At 33.9% G+C, this 27,876-nt stretch overlaps 1 protein-coding gene across 5 annotated transcripts in view; it reads right to left on the bottom strand.

Annotated features, from left to right (window-relative positions):
* Positions 1–27,876, bottom strand: part of mamo (maternal gene required for meiosis) — a 363,978-nt gene that overhangs the window by 193,966 nt on the left and 142,136 nt on the right. The gene's annotated exons all lie outside the window — the stretch shown is intronic.

Raw genomic sequence — 27,876 nt, forward strand, 5'->3', positions numbered from 1 at the left:
ATTTTTTTGTTTGGCCAAAAATTTTCTTTCTTTTAAATCTACAGATTTTACCCCCAGGCTAAGCCAAAAAAAAAAAAATTCTTTCTTTCCACCTTAATATACATACGTTTTTCTTCAAAATACTATTGGAGAGAAATTCGTATTCAGTACATTCTCATAATCCAATTGATTTACAAGCGATCCGGCCTATCCCAAGATGACACTTCCACACTATTCTGGTATAGGGTTCTATAGAATGGGTTATGTATAGCCTAAATTTGTTAAAATAAAAGTATAATAATTATTAACACAAAGTATCTCTGCTGGGAGTTCATATTATGTCATCATTTTAAGATTACAAGAGACCTATGTAATAGGTGATAGGCGTCCTTCACGAAAACCTCACAAAATAACTGTCAACTCATTCCACGTCATATTAATTTTTCAGTACTTTTCTGTGAGCGCGTAATTTGTCAGTAAAACACACTTCGAAAAATCAATAAAATACATTAACAGTAATCAATTTACGACTATTAAAGGAAAAAACAAATCACGAATCAATACAAAACAACAACAAGCAACTTAAAACTTGACTGAAAAAACGTATAAGAAGACAACATTGGAAATCTCGGCAGAACCAAGTAACAGCAATGACATGTGCAGCAACACGTGACCGGTGTAAATTGATCGTCAACAATAAAGGCGGCGAGTCGATGTAAAGGGAACTGCATTGAAAAGAGAGTTGTAAAATATAAACACACACGCGCGCACACATAAAATGCAATTCGCCTTTGAGCCAGCAGAATAAATGTGGCAAAAACGTCACTGAGTTGAATGAGCAATTGTTGTATAAACAACAACAACATAAGAGTAGAAAAGAGAACAAAAAAAAAACGCTAGTAATAATACAATACGGTCAAATGCAACTGGTGCAGCATCAGCGCCGACAACAAAAACTAAGCACATAAGGCAATGCAACTGTTGAAGACAACCGCGCGCGTTGGTGCCGATAGGCGGGCGCAGGTGGTAGGAAAGTTTGCATGAAATATATACACCGGCGCGCAGTGCTCGCTTAACACAACAGGCTCATATATCAATTGGTGACTGTTGACTCTTGGCTGTTGACTGCTTCTGTGGCTACAAGCGACGCGCGCGCACTGCAGTTATATAATTTCATAATTCACCGGCAAAGCAAAGCGAGCGAAAAAAGCACAGCGCGCAGCTCAGAACTGCATTGCGAAGTGAGAAAATAAAAGCTACGCATGCGCGGAATTAACAAACAAAGGACAGCGCACAAAGGCGCGCTGGCAAAAGCGAAGCAAATAAGTATGAAAGTAGATACAAGGAGGTAGGATCACCATCAAAACCATCTGTTGCGTTTAAGCTGTTGGTGTTGAAGCAACAAACGTATGAGTGCGCACGCAACACGAGATATTGAGCTTGCGCGCCGTTGTTGTACAACGCCTGTGGTTGCAGCGCATCGGTTGCGGATGCCTACTTACCTGCCTGATCGTAAAGATGAAATTGCACACAACAGCGGATTATAAATGCGCGATTACACTCACGCACACAATCAAAAAAAAGAGATGAAACTGATGATTGCTTTGGCGATGCAACCCACACATGCGCTACTCAGTGGATAGTGGCGGTAGGTCGTGCGGATACGACAGTTGAAAGGCGGTGTCGGTGGACGCAGCAATATGTTTGTGACCGCCGGCTAAGTGCACGCAAGCGCTTTTTATTGTACCTTTTTGCTGTTACTTCTTCGCTGTTGCTAATGGCATTCTGGCCCAACTGCGGCTATGTTTGTGCAGTTAGTTTATTGGCTGAGCGCCGTTTGCTCGCGACAGTTCGCATCATTAAAAAATTCCACGCGATCTCATAAATCACATGCGCGCTTCGCTTCATTGGAAGTGCGCGCATGCGTGGGGCAATAATGTACTATATAACCCATGTATGGTATATGATGCACCTGCGTACAAGCGTGTACGTGGTTGCACAACTCAGGTGCAAAAGAGTTTCAGCAGTTGATTGAAGTTCGAAATGAAGAAAGGAAGTTATGACGATATTCAAAATGATATAAGAAAAGGCTATTTAAATTACGTGGCGGCAACTCTGGCAGACATTCTCATGATTGAAACTGAGCAAAAACGTGTCATAACAAGTGTGAAAAATAATTTTGTAAAGTTAACATATTTTTTTTAGACAGTTGGCAACGCCGTTATAAAAAAAAATCCATTCTAAATATTTTTTATTATTTTAAACTTAAAGAAGATGTTTCCTTATTTATATATTGTAGATATTATGAAGAAATAATTAGTGTGAATTATGTTTGTGGCACGAATACATCGCCAGTAATAGCCATAACAACAACAAAAACACAAATAACAATAAATAAATTACATTAGTATAAGTAGAACATACTGTTTGCATATTATTACAGCAGTGTTGCCCTACTCTTGCGGCAAACACAAATGTCAAGGTGACTGTGTTGCAACGCTTAACACTGATGAATGAACAACAACAAACAGTCAAGTCAACAGCACAACAAACAATCCAAACAGCAATGAAAAATAATATAAACGGCGATAAAAAGTGAATATGAGTAGACAGGCGGCAAAAATCGCACAAACAGTAAGTAGGATGGGGCGGCAAGCAACAAAACAAGAGAAAAACAACAACAACTGAAGCACATAACAACAAAAATGCACTACCATATATGCGCCGTACTTTGTGTGGTGCATAAAACAGTAGGGTCCAGCGCAACGGCAATTGATATAAAACAGAAAAACGCAGCAGAGGTGAAGGCTGCGGTGCATTGAACAATGGGGCAGCAATGAAGAGCAATAAAAATGCATTAAATTGATTGCATTGTTGGCATGGCCGATTAGCGCGCATGAACCGAGCCGACTGCAGGCGTCAATGGTGCAGCATTGAGATGCAACCGGGAGAGTTGGAAAGGCAAAGAGGTAAGTTAAATTTGTGCAGGGCTCGGCTAAGGGCAGAGATGTAGATGAAACGCGCGGCACATGTTGCAAGGCTGCAGCGCACGCGCTTAATTTGCACACTGACGGCACTCGGTAGTCACCAAGCTGTAGTCAGCAGCTTGCAACAGCAGTCAGCAGGTTGCAGGTGTAACTGCGGCACACGAGCGGGGCAGCACGCCGAGTGTAACAGTGCAATGTAGATGAGTGCAGCATGTGCCAGTAGCTGTGGTGCAGTGGTGTAGTGGTGCAGAGTGGCAACAACATAAAATTGTATTGTTGTTGCTTTTGCTGCTCATGCAGTAGCTTCGCAAATGTATGCCACTGGGGTAAATTCTGGCGATAATCGTTTGCGGCAATAAAAATCTGCCTACGAAGAAACAATAACACGAACACTGCCTGCCTACGCGAGCGCAAAGCAAGCCAAAGAGCAATTGCAATAGTAAAAACAATAAAATTAATGTGCAACAACAAAACTGGTTGATCATTGTGGCAGTAAGATGATGTAAGTATGTTGACAGTGAGTCTGGAGGAGAGCTGCAACAATGCGGCAACGCTGTAATGTATACGTGATCGAAGAAAAAATTTAAATAATTAAATTGTGGAGCGATTATTTTACGAAGGCTATAGAAAAGCTAAAATTGAGTTTTAGTTGGAAAATGAAAAAAAAGTATGAAAAAAAAGTTTACGAACTATAATAAATTTAATACTTGGTATTCAAAAAGTGGTCCTAGTGATATCTAGTATCAGTAATGTAAGTAGTTAAGGTATTTTTTAAACTTTTCGAATGTTTTGAAGAGAGTCCGATGCCAACAATTAGATTTTATTTAAAAATGAGCCTTATCAGTTGGTCGAGCTCAGAGAAGGATACTCTATTCCAGCAAATTGCCACTAAAATATCCAAAAACGATAATAGAGAGAAATAGCAATAGCTCTCAACATCTCTGATGGATCGACTCAAACCATTTTGAAGACAATAATAAAAATTTGTAACAAAAGTTTTTGTGAGTCTGGGTCAAATTTGATGACATGGTATATCGTCATGGAAATTACCTAAATCAATTGAAATCATCATCATTATAAATTGAAAATATGCATTCTACTCCGCTGCATCAAAACCCACATTCTTCAAGAAGAATTGCATGCGTTTCACTTTGATGTGATTATACATATATGTATATATATCTTTATATATTATGTATATAGCACACATTTACTTGATTGCGCTATTTTTAGCGACGACAAATGTCATAAGGTGTGCTGCAATTGCCACCGCTGGTTGGGTCAATTATGGGCTATTTTTAGAATTAAATGTCACCAAGTAATTGACGAAGAAATTGTGATGCAAAAATAGCTTGACATTGTAATAGGCTGATATATGTACCATACATATGTACAATTTCTTTTAAGAATGAAAATTTTGCATGCAAATTACTACAAGTGAGTAAGTGAATATACGAGGGTACTTTGGTAAGTCCGTGGTATGTGCTATATTACTAACTGTTCTTGTCAATAAGAAAAATAGGTGAATATGAACAAAGTTTTATAGAAGAGTGTTTAAATAGAATTATCTGAAAGAGAAACAGCCACTATAGCCAAAGGAAGATGCTACTGGGTTCTTTGTGACATACAACTTGGGGTCTGGAGTCCCGACTAGTTCCTTAGTATATGGTACCAAAAATTACTTATTGAAGTATCAAAAACGAAGCTCTATGATGGGTTATTGAAATTGCAAGAAAAATCGATGTATATTTTTGTTTAAACTGAAGAGAACATAAATTTGTTGGCTGATGGTCTGAAAGTCAATTGATGGACAACTGAAAGGAAATATAAGTATGACTATTGGCAATTAGGTCTACATTAGAAAATTAGTTACAATCGATAATGCTCTTAGGTTTCTACCTCTACCACGAGAGATTAAAAAAAATTAATTCGGTGCCAAGGTATAGGTTGTTGCTCTCGAAATCACTTCTTTTATTAACATAATTACACATGGAATTTTTAATATCGTCAGATATTTAACAGTATCTCCAATGGATAATAGGGCCATTTCTTAACAGAGAAAATTTCACTGATAATGCAGCCCATATATCATAGCCATTCAAAGCATTTATTTTCAACAGTTTCTCAATAATTTCCCAACAGCTTCTAAAAGGACAAAAGTAATTTAAAATTCAAAAAAATTATCACATTGGTCATTTCGATGTTCTTGAATAGTTTTTCAATAATTTCGCAACTGTTTCTCAATCTTTCTCAATCTTTTTCAACCATTTCTCAATAATTTCTCAACAGTTTCTCAATATTTTCTCAGTAATTTTACAATAGTTTCCCAACAGTTTATCAATAATTGCGCAACAGCATCTCAACAAAAGGTACACGACCTAGTTATAATGTTCTGTTTAGTTCTACACAGATTCTCAATAGTTTCTCAACATTTTATCAACACATTTAAAATTTTGTGAACTGATTATCTGTATGTGAGGATTTTGGATTCAATAGAAACTTATACAAAAACTTCGTTGTGAATATTTTTAAGGTTAAAAATTTTGAAAAAGGTGGAGCTGAAAATAAACTATATTCAAAAATAAAACACTTTTTTTTATTCAAAAGCTCACGGACTAATCGGATATGTCGATCATTTTTTTTTTTTTTGTGAGTGAAACACTAGGTGGGAGACTGGAGACAATCTATACACTTTCGGTTAAATGGCGAACAATCCCATTGCCTTAGAGACATGATATCTTATTTACGAGAATATAGCTACCATTTCGGCGATTATATCAATAATGGAAATATTAGCTTTTTGTTGCATACGAGGTATAAACTCTTTTTGAAAAATATCGCCCATAAAAAATTCACGACAATATGGACCAGGAAACGAAAAGAGAGATATTGTCAAAAAACAAGTCCACAACATGGACAAAAAAAAAACACAGATCTGCTTGGAATTATTGTACCGTGTGTCACATAACAGCAGCAGGAAATCAGAACCAACTTGATGCTGACATGAGTAGAAGAAAGTAGCAATCGTGGCGTTACATAGGGCTGCTTTTTCGCAAGCACGGAGGTTGGCAAGGCCGGCTGGAATACTGCCGCCAATTGTGGTATGTGCAATTGTAGTAATTTTTTCGAGATGAACCCCTGCAACTGCGTTTATAATTCAATTTATAAGTACAACTTGCAATGGGTGCAATAAAAGAGAGAACATAAAAATAACAACAACAAAGCATAAAACGAGCAATTGCTGTCACAATGAGGCAATCGCCTATGAAAGCTACAGATATTTTTACAGAAATGCATGTGGAAGTGTGTATGTATATATGTATGTATGTAAGTATATATTACAGCTGGTTGCTGTGCGCTATGCAATTGCTGGCGGTTGTAAATATGCATATGTACATAGAGACATACATATGAACAACAAAAGAGTCGTTTATGAATGAGCCGCTAGATAGATGGATGGATGGACAAATGTCTGAGTGGACTGACTGACTTGACTGCTGGTGCAAATGCCGTTTTTTTTTACTGCTGCGAGCTGCTGAAATGCAGTGCCACGTTGCTATTTTTTTGCTGCAATTGTTATTTGCATTGTTATTGTTGTTGTTGCTGACAGTAAAATTGCTTTATAGCGCGAGGTAATTACATACATACTACAAACGGAATGTAAATATGAACAATATACCGTCATTTGTGTGTGTGTGTTTGTGTATGTGTGTCACTACGCGCCCAAATGCGTTTGGTTGCAGCGAGTGCATTGCAGGCTTTAATAGGTTTGCTTGTCCGTCCGCCTGCAGCAACATTCACACTGAAATAAAATTTATGTGGATTAATGTGTGTGCGTGCGTGTGTGTGTTCGTTTTGCTCTGTGCAGCTAAACTATCTCAAGGTCACACGCGCGCAATTACAAATAAGTTGACATACATACAAATATACAAACATTTGTAATTGCATATGCCAATGCCTACACTCTTTGGTTTTCTCTGATAGTTTTGTATTTGTTTATTTATTTTTTTAATTTTCTTGTTTGCAATTATTTAGCGTACACACACGCATGCACATATGTAGCTGTGTGTATCTATATTGTTCACTGCTTTCATGCATTAATTTGCATCAGCTGGTTGACTAAGTCAACGGAAAGCGAAATAAAGTGTGTTGATATGGGATAAATAACCTTTTTTTAATTTTAAATAATTGGCCCACAGGTTTTCCATAAAGAAACGTACACAAGTTACTATTGACGTCTTATTAACAGACTCTCAAAACCATAAATTTATATCACAATTATTTCATAATAGCATAGAATTTCCTAGATTATCTTGGCACACTAAATGACAGAAAACAAGCTTGCTTATAATAGCTATACGTATAAAAAAGTTAAAATTATGAACAAAAGTTTCATTTGAGCCTACTTAAATGTAAATCCGAAGTTACTCAATTACTTCCAACATATTCTCAACTTTTCAAAATTTTATATTTAGTACTCAACAGTTTCTCAACAGCTTCTAAACAGAAGTAAAGTAACTAATCCACCAAAAATTGATATACTTCATTATAGGTCAACTGTTACTACAAAAGAACGACTAATTTTGATTCTCAATAGTTTTTCAACAGCAGCTCAAATAGATATGCCATATAACATGAGCTGGCGTTTTAATGTTTGAGAAAATTGTTACAGTTGACTTTACTAACATATGAAGAAATTCTAAATAAATTTCTAAAAAAGATAATAATAATGGTAGATAACTTAATAGCCTCCCTAAATGTTATTTTTAATAGTTACTCAACAGCAGCTCAACCGAGAAAAATACACGATCTATTAATAATGCGGTCAATACTTAACCATAGAAAACGTTGTCTCTAGTTTCCAACAGTTTACCAATAATTTCTCAATGATTTCTCAACAGCTGCTGAATTGACATAAGTGATTTAAAAATTACAAAAAGTATTACTATCATTTGACATTTATAAATATTTCCTCAATAGTTTCTCAACAGTTTATCAACAATTTCTCAATAATTTCTCAACAGCTTTTGAATTGACATAAGTGATTTAAAACTTAAAAAAATATTACTATCATTTGATGTTTCTCAATATTTTCTCAACATGTTCTCAATAGTTTCTCAACAGTTTCTAAATAAGCGCTCAACTGCATCTCAACAAAAAGTACACAACCAACTAATACCATTTGTTCTCAACAGATTCTCAATATTTTATCAAAAGTTTATCATACATTTTTCAACAGGATGAAAGAGTGATTTAAAAAACAAAATAATTAACATAATAATCATTTCGTTGTTCCTAAATAGTTTCTTAACAGTTTCTATTTTTCTTAATAATTTCTCAACAGCTTTTTAAAAATTTTATCATATTAGTCATTTCGATTGTCTAACGCTAACCTAGGTTAAAAGCTTTGCTGTCTATCAGTAAATAACATGCGAAATATTGCAAGACAATTGTTTATATCTGGTATATAGGCGCGTACATATGTATGTATGCACATAGGCGACAAATACGCTCTATGTATATGCCAGTCTAATTAGCTATGACCACACTTCTACGTACATACTATATATGATAAACAGAAATGCAGTAGACAGCAGTTGATTTACTTTAACCGTTATATTTTACATGTGCATGTCGTTTTACAACTACAACAACAATAACAATTAAAAAAACTTACAGCTTGTACAAATAAACTTAAATACACAAATGAATTACCTATGTACATATGAATGTTTGTTTGTACATATGTACATATATAAATTTGTTCGCATGTGCGTTGGGCATTTTTTTTGCCATTTCAGTTGTTATTGCAATTGCCGTTATTTATATTGTTAATTGCCAACATACGCGTGCCCTTGTTATGTAAATAAATGCAATATTATGGCATCAGTGTGAGAATATTGCAGTTACTATAGGCGTAGGTATGTATGCACACAAGCATATACATGCATATACATGTGTACTAGGTATAAACACTTGAGCGTTCTGACTCGTATCTTTACAGTCTTTTTGCTTTCTTCTCTGTATATGCATTTGTACATATGTAAAGGAGTACACATGTCAATAAATATAGATGTATATATGTATATGTCAGTAAGTATATATGTTTGTACACAACTATTTATGCATTTATTTCAGTCACTCTTTATTGCCATTATAACAACAGTTTATGTAAACTGAAGCGATAAGAGGGCGGCGTCAATGCGTCGGTTGCGTCGTGAAAAAAATCTGAATGGAAAATACTTAAATAAATTCTCGGATGCCTATAAAAAGTTGTGGTTATGCAATTTAGTAGGGGCTGGAGTCGGTAAGCAAATAAATTGTCAAGAATGCGGAATACAAATGCGTAGCAGACAAATTAGTACGAAAAGTCTGTATTTACATATAATGAAAGTATATTTATGAAATTTTTATAGTTTTGCTTCTAATTATAATGTTTAGGTATATAATTTTTTATATATTATACTTGTCATTTAATTGTTGTTAAATAGATTAGTAAAGCAAATATTTTCGAAAATGTGTTGCCTACATTTCGGCGCATTAATCTAAGGATGGAAAGTAATTATATCGGAAAATTTTAAAAAATTTTGGCAAAATCAGGAAATATGATTGTAAATTCTTAATAACAAACATGTTGTCTCGCGTGTGTGACATATATGTATATCTCTATGGATTTTTTGCAACGCAACTGAATGACCAAAATATAACATTTTGGACCAGCATATGCCATAACAGCCTCATTAGGCTCATATTTCTTTAATACAAATGGAACTTTCGATTAAAAAAGATATCGATGGATGTTAGATCATTGAGTCTGCTTCTGAATGTCTGATGTCTGAAAAAAAGGTAAGATTGACTGACCTACTAGAGCGCAACATTTGGCTTGCCTTGATTTCAGTTTGAAGGGCTAAGTAAAAAAAAGTGTATACTACTCCATTAGTCCTTGGATTTTTGATGAGTTAAATACTAAAAATAATTTAAAAAACATTGCCTACATTTTGGCGTATTGACATTATTGAAGGAGTACAATGGAAAGGAGCTCGGTTCTTTTATCAGTTGTATATAAATATACCCGAAGGGGATGACAAACATTTCTTTAATTGAATGGAGATAGTCAATATTCATATTGCTACGTTATAAAAATACTGCAGCATTTACATAGATTAAGGCAAAGCCTAAAGGTATGCCTCGAAATACTTACATATCATTTTATGAACATTATGAAGAACTGTGAAAAATTCTACGACGCACCTTCTCTCAAACAGCTGCTTTAGAGAGCAAAATGAGTTACTTGAAGCTCTTACATGAAACGATCGATTTGTATAAGCTGTTAGAAAATTTAGACATCCCAACCTTAAAGCATTTTACGGTGTAATAGGTGATTAAATATTCTGTACCGCAACCAAGATAACTAAACCATCTCCAGTCATCTCAAAAATAGCAGTTCTAGTTCTACGTGATTCTTGAAAGTAATTCACCAAAGTTAATTTTTTGTAGAAAAATTCACCATAAACCATTCGCGCTCTCATACAAAAATTATGGCATGAAAAATATTGCCATCACTTTTAATAAAACCCCACCACATAACATACATACTTATATATGTAAGTGTAAATCAAGAAAAATGTCACTTAAATTAAAACAGAATAGTCAGAAAATTAACGCGGCATGTGGTACGTTTTTAAGCTGCAACCCTTTGTGGCAGAAGTAGCACATTGACAAGAAATTGCAGCCGTCTTGCCTGTCGGTAACTATGTATGTATGTTTGACTATTTGTTGCCACGCATGTGTCATTGCGTACAAAAGTGGGTCAGTCAAAAATAAACGAAGCGAAGGAGGGTCCCCCAACAATGCGCTGCGCGCAAGCCACAAAAAGACACCGTCATTTATGAAATGTTTGCAAAACATAAATAAAATAAACTACTGCTATTAATTTCTTCAAACTGAAATGCGCGTAGACCTGCTGGCTTATATGTATACATATATAAATATATATTATTTTTTACTATTCTTCGCCTTTTTCTGCGCGATTTTGGCGTGTGTCCTTCGTTGCAGCCGCCGCCTTTGCCATTCTACTGCCATCTGCCGGCTATTGACCCATTTAGAAAGCGCTGAGGGGTCGCACCGCAGATCCTGCAGGATGCTTCTTACCAAAATCAACACAAAAAAAAATTGCAAAATATTAAAAACAGTTAAAAGAAAAAGAAACAAATTTTTGTGGCATGTGCCGCGTAGATTTTTATCTGTTAAGTGCATGCGGCCAGAGCGGCGGTGGACTCTTTTATCCCCTCGTTTTAGTGTGTTTCGTTTGCTTGCTGCTTTTACTGTTAGCATTCGCGGTGCAACTGTCACTGCGCATGTGTCACGTGATTCAGGCTGCCACTTTGAGTTAGTAAACTTTCTCTTTTTTAACAAGAAAGTGCATGACTTCACAACATTTCAGTTTGCATTTGCATTTCGAGGTGCAAATAAATTTGAGTTTTGTTATTTTTAATTTTGTTGCACCAAATTGCTTTCGTTCGCATTTTTCGCATTTCTTTCGTTGTTTGGACATTAATTTCGCATGTCAGTCGCGATTATTACCGCGCCTTTGCACATTTCTTACACAAAAAGGGTTGTTGCAAGCAGATCAATCAGCGACATCAGCCACTTGCCACTTGCAATACACCGTCATTAATAACGGTATATAATTATATACTTGTATGTGGAAGCAGCGGTGTGTCGCACGTTTCTAGGCAGAAATGGAATTGCCAAAAAAATTGTACGCTGCTACTTATAATTTTTGGCAACATGCGGCATGAATGTATGGTGGTTAGCAGCTGCGCAAACGCTTATTGCAACAGACCGTTGATTAATGTTTTTGTTGCCGAAAGGGTTACCAAAATTAAAATTCAAGAGTTAACTTCCGGTGCGCATGCGCAGTAGGATTGCACGAGCTGTACTTGCAACAAACTGTATAGAGTATGAAGCTATGTTGAGCGTAGCGAATTTTTGTAGAAGAAATGCAACAAAATCGTTAATAATGCCAAATTTATGTTATCTTTGCACATCAGGAACCGCTATTCTAACGGTATACCGATATAAAGGTATTTCAAGCGTGAAATTTCTTTGTGGCAAATGAGAAATGGAAAGAAAAGAGAACTATGTGAAGTAAAATTAAAAAAATTAACTTAAAAAATAATTTTAAAAATTAAAATTTATTTACATTAATTAAAAAAAAAATTAAATATATTCATATATAATAATTTAATATTTAAAAATTATAATCAAAATGAAATTAAACTAAAAAAAAAATATTAAGAAAATATTAAAAAAACAGTAGAGAATAAAATAATTAAAAAAATAAAATAATTAAAAAAAATTAATTAAACATATTAGAGTTAAAATAATTTTAAAAACATAGAAAGAAAATAAGTAGTTCATTCAAAAATTTTATTATAATAAAAATAATAACAAATTAAATTAAAAAAATTAAAAGCATATTTTAGTATTTTATTTAGAAAAAAAAATTTAGGATGTCTGTAAATACAAAATTTATATCAATAAAATTGAAATTTTTTGTTCATAATTTTTTTGTAAAAAAAAATAAATTTTGAAACTAAAGGTAAGTATCATGAATTAAAAAAAAAAATAATATTACAGTTATTTTAATTCACTCCAAAATCTCTTTCCAAAATATGAGGAGAATATTGACCTGTCAAAACTGACAGCCGGCAGCAAAACAAAGAGTGCAAATATGCAACGTACGTAAAAACATTGTAGCAACAACATTGCAGTTGCATGTCCATGTATATATGTAGGTGAGTGTGTGTGTGTTGCGTGGGTGCTACGCATTTACATTTACATGCGCTGCCAACGATTTGACAACTTATTCACTTTATTTCAATGTTTGCTGCATTCGGCTGCATGGCAATTGATATATCACAACGCCAACGGCGCATGTTGCCACTAAATGTTTTGCGAGTGTTGCAACATGCAGTGATATGCCAAGAAAAGCGTTTGCATTTCAAACGCATGCAAATTATTAGACAATACAACTTTTGTGTGCTGTGTGCATGCATATAGTATATAAATATGTATGTGTTGGCAATTTAATTGTCAATTTGCAACATTTTGTTGTACAAAAATTTCGTGGCGGTTGAAAATTATTTGCATGGAACTTTTAATAAACCACCAAAACCTGGTGCGTTATCCTTTTTTGGGCCAACAGCGACAATAACACATGTTGCAAATGAGAAAAACAACAACAGCAACAACAAAAGTGGCTTAGTTGCAGCGGCAACTTAATAAACAATTGCCAATTAGTTACAAACATATTTTTGAAGTGTGGCACGGTGGTGTTGTAGCGAGCTTGCGCCTTAAGTAATAATCTCTCGTTGTTGCTTTTCGTTTTAACTGCTACTTTTTTGCCTTACGCTATATATAATATTCTAGTTTCAGTTTGGTGCCGCTTTTTTAACAGCCTTCATATGTACATATTCAATTAAACCTTTCTGTGGTCTTTATTGTTGTTGTTGTTAACAAGCTGCTGCACGCTTATTCATATTAATAAAAAAAATTGCAACCACAATTCATTGTTGCAACTTTCTGCGCTCACATACGCGCACAAATTTTATGACATGACATGAGCATGCAACATGCATGTTGCACATGAGCCTTCAACATATATGCATATAGGCTCATATTTGGCCATATTAAGCGCGGTCAAACGCGGCGCGTGTCGCGTTGCAAAACCCGTAAATTTATTACAGCTTGTTGCAATAATTGCTGTCAATTGTGTTGCAAGTAATATGTTATTGTTGTTATTGTTGCTGCTGCCACCTTAATTGTTATTTTATTTATTGACACTTTGACATATGCACTGAAAGCGCGCTGTTTTTCACTTGCCACATACCCATTGCCGTTGGCCGATTTGCGTGTACGCTCATTAATTGACTTAATTTATGTTGCAACAACATGTGACAGCATATAAGTTACAGCACACGACGCACACTAACTCAATTATAATTATTGGTTATAAATAAAAAAAAAATGAATTTTCCTTAATCGATTTATTGCAATAAGCGTTGAAAGCATCTGTCGGTGCGGCAATAAAATTGTGGCAAGTAGTAAGAGGGAGCCTAGGTATAACAGAGAACTGGCAATTGTAGTGGAGTTTGCAATTATCTCAAATATCAAAGGATTTTCCTTGCAAACAATGAATGTTGCAAGTAGGATGGAATGTTGAAAAAGGGTGTTGTTGCAAGTTGACTACTCTGAGCTAAGTTAAAAGTGAAAAAATAACTTAAAAAAAGTAAATTTTTCGTTGTTGAGGCGGTTTGTTGTCCAAACATTGATTTCTTTAACATTTACTAAATCCCGTATTCTTTCGGGATTAAGATCTCGGGATACCGAATTACCAACTTTGCGAATACCAAATTTAGAGTTTGAAATTTTACAACGGCTAATGGCTAATGATTTTGGAAAAATTTCGGGATCCCGAATTATTAGTTTCGCTAATGTCGTATCAGGAAAGTGCCTTTTTATGGCATGTATCACCGCTAGTACCAAAGAACAGCTTAAATTTACTACTTCAGCACATTATAGGCTCCGCGCGGATGTGCAACTTTCGGCCCTCGCAAACGACTGTGTAATCGTCCTTAATGAAGCATAATTTGTCCACAGATTTTTCACAATCAACTTGCCACATGTTTGTAAGCCCCTTCAAACACATGCCATAACACCAAATGACGCTTGTCGCTGGCCACAAGATCAAGCGACTACTCACTTGCCACAGCTGCCGTTGTGGCAGCATACGTTCGGGTGCGTTGCCAGTCAATTCATCTTTTAATTACAGTGCTGAAAGCGTATATTTATCATAAAACAGTGGCGGACAGCATGCAAATCAGTTACCGATTCGCTGTATGCAAGCCTAGTTATATATATGCAACATGCAATAAGATGCACAACATTGGCAGATACAAAGCTGTTGCCGCGTGCTTTGGTGTTGCTAAATAAATTTGCATCGATTTATTTATTTGGACATATGTGCGTGTTGGCGTCCAACGCAGTGAGTGGCAAATACGCTGTTGCAACAAATAAAACAAAAAACTAAAAAGCTGCAAATTGCTGAAGCAGCTGCGCGGAGTTTCGTATGCAAATGTGACCGCTTATGAGTAGGTGGCCGGACAAGTGGGCGACGTGCTTTTTCATGCGTATGTGTGCATGCCACAAAATGTTGCACTATAAATGCACGCATTTGTCATACAAATGCCTGGATTTGTTTAGCGTTTTTATGCAAATACATAAATAAAAATTTGATTTTGAGTAATTGCCGAGTTCGCGCATACAATTGTCCGAGCATTTGCGCAGGCGCAATGACCAAGCCGCTGCCACAAATACTCTCTCCGACATATGTATGTCGCAAATGGTTGCAGAGTGAAGGAGACTTCATGTTTGCCATATTTTCATAATAAAAATGTCAACACTACATGTTGGCTCATGAAATATTAAGGCTTTGGGGCGCGTGGATATTTATTGCTCCTTTTTCTGGGGCATTTCTTGCTGGTGCTCAGAGAAAGAAATACCAGAAAATTTGATATGCTTTGAGTGCGTGGTTTGTGGATAGTAATTTGTTATTGCGGCTTGTGTGTTTTGTTTTATTTATTGAAAAATCTTTTTATATTTTTTTTATATTTTTTTTTGTAATTTTCTTCTTATACATACATATATCTATATTATTTTATTTTTTTCTGTTATATTTTTTATTTTAAATTTGTATTATTAATATTTTATTTTATATTTTTTATTATTAATTTTTTTAATTTATTTAATTTTTTAAATTTTTTTAAATAATTTTTTTTTTTTCATTATTAATTTAAGTTTTTAATTTTTAAATTTGTTTTTTAAATTAATTTTTTTTAAATTTTTTTAAATTTTTTTTTCAATTATTTAACATTTTTTTTAAATTTTTTTTCAGGTTTTCAATATATTTTTTTATTTCTTTGCATTGTTGTGTTTACCTAATAAAATTTTGTCCTTTCAGTTTCTTTCAATTTATATAATTTTACAATGTTACAATATTTTTGTTTAAATTTTTTATTATTAATTTTTTTTATATATTTTTTTAGATTTTGTTATCAATTTTTTTTGTATTTTTTAAATTTTTGTTTATAATTTTTAAACATTTTTTTTTTTTAATTTTTTATTATTAATTTTTTTAAATATATTTTTTTAATATTTTTTAAATTTTTTTAATATTATTTTTCAGTTTTTCCAATATTTTTTTTTATTTCTTTGCACTGTTGTATTTACCTAATAAAATTTTGTCCATTCGTTTTCTTTCAATTTAATTCATTTTACAATGTTACAGTATTTTTGTTAAAATTTTTATTATTAATTTTTTTTATATTTTTTTTTTATAATTAATTTTTTAAACTTTTTATTATTAATTTTTTTTATGCTTTTAAATTTTTGTTTATAATTTAAAAAATTTTACTTTTTTCATTTTTGTTTTTTTTTCAGTTTTTCAATATTTTTTTTTTATTCCTTTGCATTGTTGTGCAGCTTAAATTATTTAAACTTTTTTATTCAAATTTACTTAGTTATATTTATGTGTGTCCTTTCATGCTTGTTATACTTTGGCAACATAGTGCACAGAGTTATCAGTAATGACAGTTCTTACTCGGTAAGGGAGCTACATGAGTTACCTCAAAAAAAGGGTTGAAAACTATAAGCTTGATTTTCTTAAATTATGATTAGAAAATTGGGAAAAAAAATAGGAACAGCCACACCCCCTTCTATATAACAGTACTATGCGAAGCATAAATATTCGACAACTCTCTAACCTATAACGTCAGAAATGTAAAATATTATTGATATGTATGTGGAAATATTTAAATTTTACAGAGGGTTTACGTCGAAATTGATAATTACTTTTATTGTTTTATTTCTCTTCAATGTAATTTAGTTAGTTATTTTAAGTTAAATTTAAATTTTTCTATTAATTCTATTTTAGTTTTTATTTCAGGTAGATTTCAAGTCTCTACTTTCTTATAAAATTTGTTGCTAAGTGTCTTCATTGCATGCGCACTTATTCAAGAAAAAAAAAATCATTTCAAACGTGCCCGCAAATCTTTACGATTTACACACCACTGTGTACAATTATATATCTACAAGTATATATATATATAAATATCTGTATGCAACCGCTTATATAGGAATGTATGCCAGTCTTGAACTTGAACGCTTTCTATTAGAAATAGTTTACACACAATTTTCATTTGCTCGACAGCTTTTTTTAATTCCACTTATTGCCCACTTTTATTGCAATCATTGCTATTGTTGTTGTTCGTACACATGTTTTTATTGTTATTACAGTGCAGTGATCGCTTTGAAGGTTAATGATTTTTTTTGGTGACGGCGCATTTTGTTGCGTTGGCACGTTGCACATTCGGGTCTTTGCTCGCTTTATTCTAAAATTCTTTATTATTGCAAATTTCTTGTTTGATCGCACAATTTTTGAAATTAGAAACTAAATATAAATAATTTTTGTTAAAATGATATTGAGTAGTTCGGCAAATACAATTTTTTGAAGCATTTTCATTTACGATATTTGTCAAAGCATGTTAAGTGGCGAATCGAATAAGCAACGATATATTCAGGTATTTGTAGAATAGAGAGCGGTTGTACCATGGTGGATATACTCTTTATCCAAATTCCCACTTATATTGAATTTGTCTTAATTGTTCTTCTTGTTGAGAACAAGAGAGCATAGCTCAAAGTTAGCGAGCAGTTAAGTGGCGAAACGAAGACGTAAATGATTTGAGTTTGGATTTTACATATTTTAAGTGAATTAGATACTAAAAGCAGGTTATCCCAAATGGTTGCCTGTTCTGTATAATTTAGAAAATGTTCACCAAGATAACACCTTTGAAGGAGGTAAGAGCTCTATAGAGTTACTGGCTTTTAGCAAAGTTCATCTCGTCGCAATTATAGAAGTTCTAACTGAACACAGTTTAACCTAATTAGCTGGCATTGTTAGTAGCCGCCTCTATAAATTTGTGGCAGTCATTGTTGATGAGATGCGACGGTCTTTTTGAACTATACTCAGAAGGTGATTCATATCGGACTTCACCACGGACAGGCGTTTCTGGCTGCCCAAGTGGGATTACACGTGGCTCCAGGAATATCAGCCTGACATAATCTAAGCCTAACATAATCTAAGTATCTTATTATGACCTGGGAACCGTAAAGGTGGCCTCTATTTGAAACCTTTCAACAACTTTTTCAGTCTAAACGATAGGCTTAAGAGCTTTAAACAGTTAGGGAACCACAAATTGCTACCGCTTATCGTTGTAATCTTCAGAAAAAAACTTTTTTGGAAGCTGCACTGCAGTGAGCAAACTTTGAAATATTTTTTCTACCTTTCATTCAAGCACAAACCAAGAAAATACGCGCTTTCAATCACCTAGAAAAGCGCAGCTTCTATTTAATTGCATATACCATGCGAATAATTGTGATTGCTATGAGTTGTAATGGATTGCTGTCAATGGCATAATTGATTATGACAGCCGGCATGGCAGATGATGAGGTAATAAAGGCATGTCTGTGTGACTATATATAAATGTGTGTGTTTGTGCATATAAAGTAGGCAATTGTAGGCAAGCAAACGCTGAATCTTGCGTTATTATTATTATTACTGTTATTGTTGTGGTTTTTGTTATAGCGATGTGTTGCCGCAAGGCAGTCAAATGTCAAGCTGCGTATAAATTTACCGAAAATTCATAGAAATGTCGAATGCCACAACAGAAACAGAAACGAAGCAAAAAAGGCAAGAATAAAATGCACGAATGCGCGTTTGCGCGAGCAGAAGACGTGAAGGTGCCACAAACTGTGGCATTGTGTGGCTTATTTGAATTTAAAATGCACAGCAGCCGCCGCCGCGGAACATAGTTTGGTGTGCCTTTTGCCGCTGTCAATTAACTTTGCCAGCCACGAAAATGCAAACAACGAGCGCGCACGTAGAATGAATCGCTGCCACATATATATATATGTATGTGTATGTATATTTATGTGTGCGAGCGTGTATGCCTTGTTGAACGCGTGGGCTTGTGCGTCTTCTAGCGTTGCTCCAACGGCTGCCACAGCTGCGTGCAGACCTATAAGACGACAGTGCCACATTTTATGGCAACTGTAGCTTATGTGTTTGTGTGTGTGTGCTGTCTTCAGCTGCGTAGGTGTGAGAAAATTCATACTTAAGCCTGAAAATGTTTAGCGCTGACTTGGTTTTTGTGTGCAAACTAACCTTAGACGCCGCCAGTGTTGCATAAGTCGCATGTGCAAAATACGCATGCGCCGATTGGTAGCGCGGAAATATGCCAGCGGCTATTCAAACAGACACATATATATATGGTATCTAAATATGTATGTACTCACTCGCTCATTTATGTTCTCATATATAATAAATATAAGCATTTGTGGCAAAATGTGAGTCAACACCAGTGACTTACCTGCAAAGAGAAGAAGCGGAAAAAAGAAAATGATTTAATATTCATGTTGCAAGTAGCATGATATATATGTATATAACTAAGCACACATAACTGCCTCAAATAAAAGTATATTTAGAAATATTATTTTTAAAATATTTGCCTCTTTAGCTTGCAACGGAAGCGCATTCGCCACATCCGCTTGTTAGTTCAGCGCGTTGCAAGTCCATTTTGCATTTATGCAAAAATCTTGAATAGCGCAGAGATTAAATTAAGTCCAGCTAAACTGCAAAAGTTGCCGGAAATTGGCACACTAATGCGTGCAAACGTCACTTAATTATGAATTGCCGGTCAGAAAGTGCCATATTAGGCCGTTCAACTGACACATAACGCGGGAAATATATATTAATTTTTTTTTCCTTTACAACATCCATCACCTTTATGTTGCTGTCGTTTGCAATCTCTTTTGCGCTTTTTGCGCACCATGCTATTATGCAACATTTCGCGGTCATGCCACAATTAAGCTCAATTCAGTTGATGGCTCACTGCGTGTGTGTGTGTGTGGAGTGGTTGGGCGCTCTGTTAGTGTGTCTGTATATCTATGTATATATGGTAGATATATACGATGCATTCATGGCTATTTTAAGGCCGCTGTGCCAGCTTTTATTAATTCATGCATTGATGAGTGCATTGATTAAGCCCTCATTCGTCATTTAAGAATTGATGCGTTAAAATAAGATTGAAAATCATAAAAAGAAGAACACTAAAATGGTATACACTTATACAAACACATTGTATAATGGTGACACAGCGTATTACTTCAAAGCTCCAAGTGATTGCGCTTTTGGTGAAAGCTCAATGAAAGTCGTTCGAGTTTATATTTGGACTTGCTTGTCATTCTTTAAACTGTTTTTTTTTTGCCAAATAACAAAGTAAATAAGACAAATTATATTGGGAGCTTTTGGTAAAAGCTCAATAAGAGTTCGTTCGGGTGTTTAATTTAAAAAATATAGTGGATTTGTAGTGATTTGAATATCCAAGCTGTTTCCAATAACAAAATATTAAAATTATTTTTCACCAGTAAAAGCTACACGCTCTGCTAAATGAAATTCTGAAACAGCCCTTTAGTGTTGAATATAACTTTTTTTATGTATTCTAAGCAACTTTAGGTGAGGTACTATAAAATAAATTTGTAGCAGGTGGCACGCTTAAAAAAACTTTATGAAATTTGAAGTTTAAGTGAAAGCTCAATGACTGTTTTACCGAAATTTTTAATTTTGAATCTGTGTATTTGGACTCTAATTATTCATTAAACTAGTTTTAAAAAAATATCAGACTTATTTTCACCGTAAAGTGAAAGCTCTGCGTTGGGCTTATGACATTTTGCAAAAGTATTTTACGTTTGATTTTGACTCTTTATTATCTATTGTCTATGAGTAGTATTTAAGGAACAACTATATTGCGAGCTTTCGGTGAAAGCTCAACGAAAGTTTGAATTTTGAAAAAATCGTGAATTTGAGACTAGTCATTCTTAAAAAAATTTCAAACTTATTTTCACCGTAAAATGAAAGCTTTGCGCTGCGTTTATGACATTTTGAAAAGCTCAACCAAAAAGATTTATCTTAACACTGTTATGTGTTTATAAATAATTTTATATAGTTTAGTATCACATGTAGTTGTAGAACCGTTGCCGCTAAAGCTTTAAAAAGCTCTTAAATAAAGACTATATATAAATATTTATCTCATCTCTTTGAATGTGACTCAAATTTTGTTATCAGTTGGATTTTATCGATATGCCAAAAGTTTTATTTAGCTAAGTGTAGAGGAACCTAAGGCTTTTGAAGCTTTGTGCTTACCACTTTTAATACTGAATTGATTTAAAATATAGTATAAGGACTAAGAAAATTTAAAGAACTTCGAATATGAATATATATTGCAGAACCTTCATTACAATCGGCAGCCACTACAATCTCTTATAATTAAACGGATTTTATAACTATGAGTTTAAACTTGGATATAATAATCAACTTTAGCAATACAAAATCAGATAATTCAGACTTTTACGATTTATTTAACCCAATAACATTACTATGTATATGAACGCGCCGGTACAAAGTGATATTTATAAGCGTGCACAGAGCAAATTGTCCCAACCAATTAGCGTCGAACTAAACTCAATAATTACGTTAATTACCTCACCGAGAGAGGTGACTAATTATAATACAACAACAACAGCAAGCAAACTATAACTATAAATAAGGTGTAGAAGAATTATCACAGCAATAAATATGCGACCATTAGAAGCAACAACTAAAATAATAAATAAATAAAAGTTAAAGGCTTTAGAAGAACCTGGATAAAAAAACGGGCTGGGTCAGATTACAAGGCGCAGAAGTGCCGCCTTTAGTCAACGCCTGTGCGGGCGGTCCGTTAGCGCGCTAGTCACTCGACTCTTGGCGTTATGAAGCAATGGATGTATTGAGGCGTGGCCACTCTGATTATTTTGCCCACTGGAGTGAAAAATAAACAGCGACGAATAGCCTGCAAAATGCCGACAAATAACAAATGCAATAAGCGCAATAAATTTTTGCTGCATGTTCGGCAAACAATGTCATTATGTGGCGCTCCACTTTACTCCAACGCGCACACGCTTTGCTTAATTTTATTAGATTTTACTTTAATTTTCTTATTTTCTAGGTTGAAAGAGTGGATTTTATCGTACAATTTTTATGGTTTTGCTTTTAGTTTCTATGGGTTGCAATTTTTTCACAGCGCGTCTAGCGGCTTTGAGGACTTGCCACACCTTTTGCGCCGCCCACTCTCTCACACCCATTTCTTGTGTGAAAGGCAATAATAAATGTGGTGTTAGAAAGTATTATGAGAGTGGTAACCAACAAGGAATTAGTAACAAATAGCATATCACAATGACAATGAAATGCAACTCTGTATCTCAATATATTTTCATATGAGTATTATTATTATAATTAGCGGTTTGAATAGAGGATGTGTTAAAATTTAACAAAATGATTTCGTTCAAATGACCGCTGCTGGACAAAACTCCAGTCGAAACGCCTCGAACATTCTTTTCTGAGACGTCAATCCTCTCGGGTTTATTGGCGTAGACAACCGGCTTGACATGACCCCACAAAAAAAGTTATGGGCTAATAGAGCACATCAAACAATGACTTTTTAAGGATGTAACGAATTGTGGATTATCATCACTCCAAATGTGACAGTTTTGTTAATTAACATACCCATTCACCGAACGTTGAACATGCTTGATGTTTTGCATGGTTGCTCGAATTATCGACTTTACTGTGCGATTATGTCAACCTAATATTGGAAGCAACGCCGATTGGACGATATGTCGAGCATTTCGAACCATTATTTTGGTATTAAATTTGTACAATTTGCGAACGTTGTTCCGCAACTAGTCTGTTTATTATGAAATGGCAAAGCAAACTGAGTACTTATACATCAAGTAACAGCTGTGAAAAAGACCAACTCCGAATAAAGTATTGTCTCATTAAAAACCACTCGTCTATATGATGAATTGAAGAACTGTGAAAATTTCAGTTAAATGACATTTATCGAACTATTTCCTATTTTTAAATTTTTCATTATTTTAAAACAAATGGTAAAATAAGTAAACGTTAATCGTTTCTTCTAGATTTAACTTTGCATCCATTCAATGAACTTAGTTTTCTTTAACAAATATACGTATATATATATATATATATATACTTGTACCTATGGTACATATAGTATATGTATGTATATATATATATGTATTATATTCCTTGTCACACTAAACTTTACATTGAAAAGCTTTTCAGCTACTGCAAAAAAAAAATTACCGTTAGCTGTTAGATGTGTAGGCCTGCAATCGGAATAATAAATAACACACACATACACATAAATATATATATATAGTTTTGTATATATATATAAACAAATTTGAACAGAATTTGTGTAACATTTCCTTTTTTTTCTGAACTTCATACAAATCAGTCGCTAAAAAAATCGTGGGAAATTCGCAGCAGCTTTTGATCTTGTCTGTCGGCGCATGTGCGAGTATAATAACGGTACGATAGAGTCGACTACCCGCATTCGCAATCGTAGTCGTTTCATATACATACATACATACAAGTATGTACAATATATATGCTGCCGATGATGTTGATCTTGACGATAATGATGAATGCAAAGCATTGCAAATGAAGTACTGCACCGGAGCTGAGAACTAACTTGACTTCCAGTGCCCGACATGCGGCTCGCCGCGGAACTAAACAGTGTTGGAACACTTCAAAGCAACGCGTCGCAAATCGCTCACGCGGCCAACAACATGCACCACCATGCGAAAGTAGCGGTTTGCGTTGTTGCTGTTGCTCTTCTACGTGTATTTGTTGCTAACGAACAAGGTGTGGGCCGCTGGAGAAAAATTAACAAAAACAAAAAACAAAATAAAAAAAAACAAAAACGCAAAAAAAAATTCAACGCGATTCGTTGTTATTACATTAGTATAGAAATAAATACAACAACACGGTGGGAATGCGGTGAGGTGGTGAGGTAGGGAGTACTGGCGTGCTATTGGAAACGAGGAGCGGCAGAAGGGAGTGTTGGCTTTGTTGCGGCGCATAAAATGCAAATTTGATGCGATACGCTGCATTAAACATTTGCACTGCTTTGATTTTTTCGCATTTCAGTACTTTGATTTTACTCTACTTTTTTGTTGTTATTTCTTTAGCTTAGAGTATAAAGGTATAACATTGTGTACGATAGATATTTATTGGTTTATTATTTACAAATTTTATCAAACGGTACTTAGAGGCTTGGTAGCCGACAAGTCGCAAAAATTTAATTTTTATTTATGTTTAATTTTATTATGATGAAAAAATGCTACAAAAATAAAATATATTCTTCTGTGAGCTAAAGCAAAAAAGTGTATCTGGATGAAATTTAGTTATGCTCAGTTTATAACGGTTTTTGAGTGGTGCACAATCTTTAGGTATTTCTCTTAATATATTTGGAAATATTTATGTGAATATTCATCCTTTGGATGAATAATTCTATTGTCATGAATTCATATACTTTAGTGTTTCTATATTATTTTAACTAAGAAATACTGTTCCGAAGCTATAATGCCCATCACAGGTAAATGTAAATGTATTATTGCATAAAAGGGTATAAAATGTTAATTTGTATTGCAGCTATATGCTATAATAGTCCGATCTGAACAGCTTCTATGGAGATTATAGCACTTTCTTGGATAATAAGCTAAATAAAATTTTTTTTCAGTTTGTATCGCAGGTATATGCTATAGTAGTCCGATTTGAACAATATATTCGGCGATTATAGCGTTGCCTTTGACAATAATCTTTGCCAAAGTTTGTGAAGATATCTTGCCAATTAGAAAGGCTTTCCATATAAGAACTCGTTTTTGATCGACTATGATTTGAACAATTTCTTCAAAGGTTATTGCGCTGCTTTGGATGATAACCTGTGCCGAATTTCGGCTATATATCTCTTAAATGAAAATTTTCGATAAAGGGACTTGATTTTATCGCTTTATTGGTATGGCAACTCTAGCATATAGTTATCCGTAATCAGCGATTCCGACATACTTATGAACGATTTCTTGCAAACAAAATGACTTGTGCAAAATTTCAGAATGATATGCCAAAAACTGAGAGACTAGCTATAAACGTTCTGTTATGCAAATATACTAAACATATTTTTACATCTAATGTACTTCCAGGGATTCTTATATAGGAAATGAAGTTGGTATAACGTTGATCTGCAGACGGCTGCAGTTGACAAGAGATATGAAGTTTAAAAAATCAATTTTGACATGAGAAGGCTTCTATCAGTCTACTAGTTCAAGGCCACTATGGCGAAGGAAAAAGAATCTCGGTCGAAAATGAATCGATTCGACGAAAATTTGTTAGAAACCGTTATTATGTCATCTGAAGTCTACAACCACAAAAATGCAATATAATTTTCATCAAACCATCCATTCGACAAAAAGTTAAAAAAGACCATTTATCAAGAAAACGCCTCTTAAAAATAGCATTAGTGAGGCGATTAGCGCAACGACTCATTCGTTGTGGCCGCTAGTGATGCCTTGAACTTCACTATTTCCCAGTATTTGTGTAGTTGTTGTATTAGCATGAAGATAAGACGTATTTGCAGCTGCAAATTGCATTACTATAAATGATTTTTTCCTTCAGTTTCCTAAACAGGTACCTTTGTAAGTATGTATGTGTGTATGCCTGTATGTATGTAAACAGCCGTCTGTCAATTGCTTTCGATGCTGCTAGAAGAAATATGTAAATTGCATGCAAGTTGCACTCAGCGACAACGACGACGAGTTAGCGAGCGACAAAAAACACCTAAGACAGTTACACGAAAGAAGGTAGTAAACGAGAAAAAAAAAATTGCAAATAGGAAAACATAAAATAATAAATTAGCAATAGTAACAAGAATAAAAGCCCTGATAGAAACAATTACACCACAAATTGCTGAGTTCGTTTCTTGTTTTGTTGTTGTTTTTGTTTTGTTTTTGTTTTTGTTTTGTTGCTATGATTTTCTATTAGTTTATGTGTGAGTAATTTTTATTCGCTACGTGACCGCTCTGATTGAGGCAGTCATTTGATGGTTGTTGTTGTTGGAATCGTTGTTGTTGTTGTTAGCGGTATATGCATGCAATTTGGTTTTTTGTTGTTGGATTGCTGCTTTTATGCACTATATTTTTATATATCTCAAACAACTGCTTCAAAGAAATGAAATGAACAATTCAATACAAAAAATGCAATAAAAAGCAAAAGTTTATAAAACAAATAATAAAAGAAAACAATTGTGAAAAAATCGAATTTGTCGAAACACCTGCAGATTTTGGTTTGAGGCATTAGTGTTTATTTTGAATTATTTTGTGATTTTTTTTTTTACAAAACTAAAGTAAAACAGACACAGTTTAAAAGGAATATCTGAGAGTTTTGTAAAAAATTGCAGATGAATCGCAAGAATATTTTGATTTCAGTATTTTTGTTGAAGAACCGAATTCCGACAATTAAAGCAATTTAATGTTGCACCATAAGTAATTGAAGTGCAGCTGTGTTTTGGAAAAATTTCGATAAAACCAGATAAGTAGAAATTAGTAAAACACGAAAAAAATTATAACCCGGCTTTTATATTTATTTTAAATCAAAATAAATAAAAATAAAGTACAGATATACAAAAGTCATTAATAGAGGAGAATGGGGGACTCGCATGAGGCCAGTTTCGAGTAAACTCATTTTTTAATTTTTTTCCATGGTAAAAATCGGCAGAAAAACTCTTCGCGTCGTACACAAACAGCTTTAAAACACATACAAATTGACATATATATAAATTTAGGCAAAAAAATGCATCGAAATGTTTTGCGTGGGCAGTTTAAATGGACCAGTCCGGGTCAAATTTGATCTTCAGTGTATGAAAGAGTCTCCGATTTTTACTGGAGTATTACAGTTGTTATTGAATATAATAATGGTTGGTTTTCTATTTATATGAGTTTTATTTAAAAAGATCACAGGTTTTTCGCAAAAAATAATAATAATAGACACTCGATGGTCAAAAATCTAAAATACAGTAATGTTATTATAAGTTTTTAGCATATACATCGATTGGATGATAACTGCATTTTGCATATATTTCGACGTTATCTGTTATACATCAAAATTTCAAAGCAGTGGAAGTGGAATTTTGATTTAAGTTAAATATACATCTCTTGGACGAAACTTTTCAAAACAACTATTCATAGAATAGATGAAAATAGATTTTTCCAACGGATAATGATTAACATGTTTTTATGTTATTCAATACCTACCTAATGTTTGCTATTAATATAAGCATTTGTTTTGCGTTATTCATAATATTCATTGAAAGGATGAAAACTTATAAAAAATGTGATGACTTTAAGTTATAGACCTTTATGTTGGTTTAATAATATAAGTAGGTAAGTCTTATTTTTTTATGGCAACACATTTTCTTCTAGTAGAAATAGTTATCGTGAATTAATGAAATGAAAGTTTCCTTCATTCTCGTAATTGATTTGCAAAACACTTCGAAAAAGCCCAACAAAACTATGCTAATAACTGGTTTTCGACTTTTCGTCCAATCGATGAAATTTACATAAAATGAGTAAAACGATGCTTCACTAATTGCAAAATGCAAATTATTATATAAAGTTGTGCTGAACTTATATAAAGGCTTATTTAAAACTTTTCATCCAATTAATGAAAAAATAAAATTAAACAAGAAATAACGTCGCAGAACTTTGATCGTTAATTTGTATGCCAGATATATGCTATAGTGGTCCGATATTGGCGCTTCCGACACACATGAACAGCTTCTTGGAAAGAAAAGGACATGTGCAAAGTTTCAGATCAATATCTCAAAAAGAGACA

Source organism: Bactrocera oleae, chromosome 5 (assembly GCF_042242935.1).
Source record: "Bactrocera oleae isolate idBacOlea1 chromosome 5, idBacOlea1, whole genome shotgun sequence".
Taxonomy (NCBI): domain Eukaryota; kingdom Metazoa; phylum Arthropoda; class Insecta; order Diptera; family Tephritidae; genus Bactrocera; species Bactrocera oleae.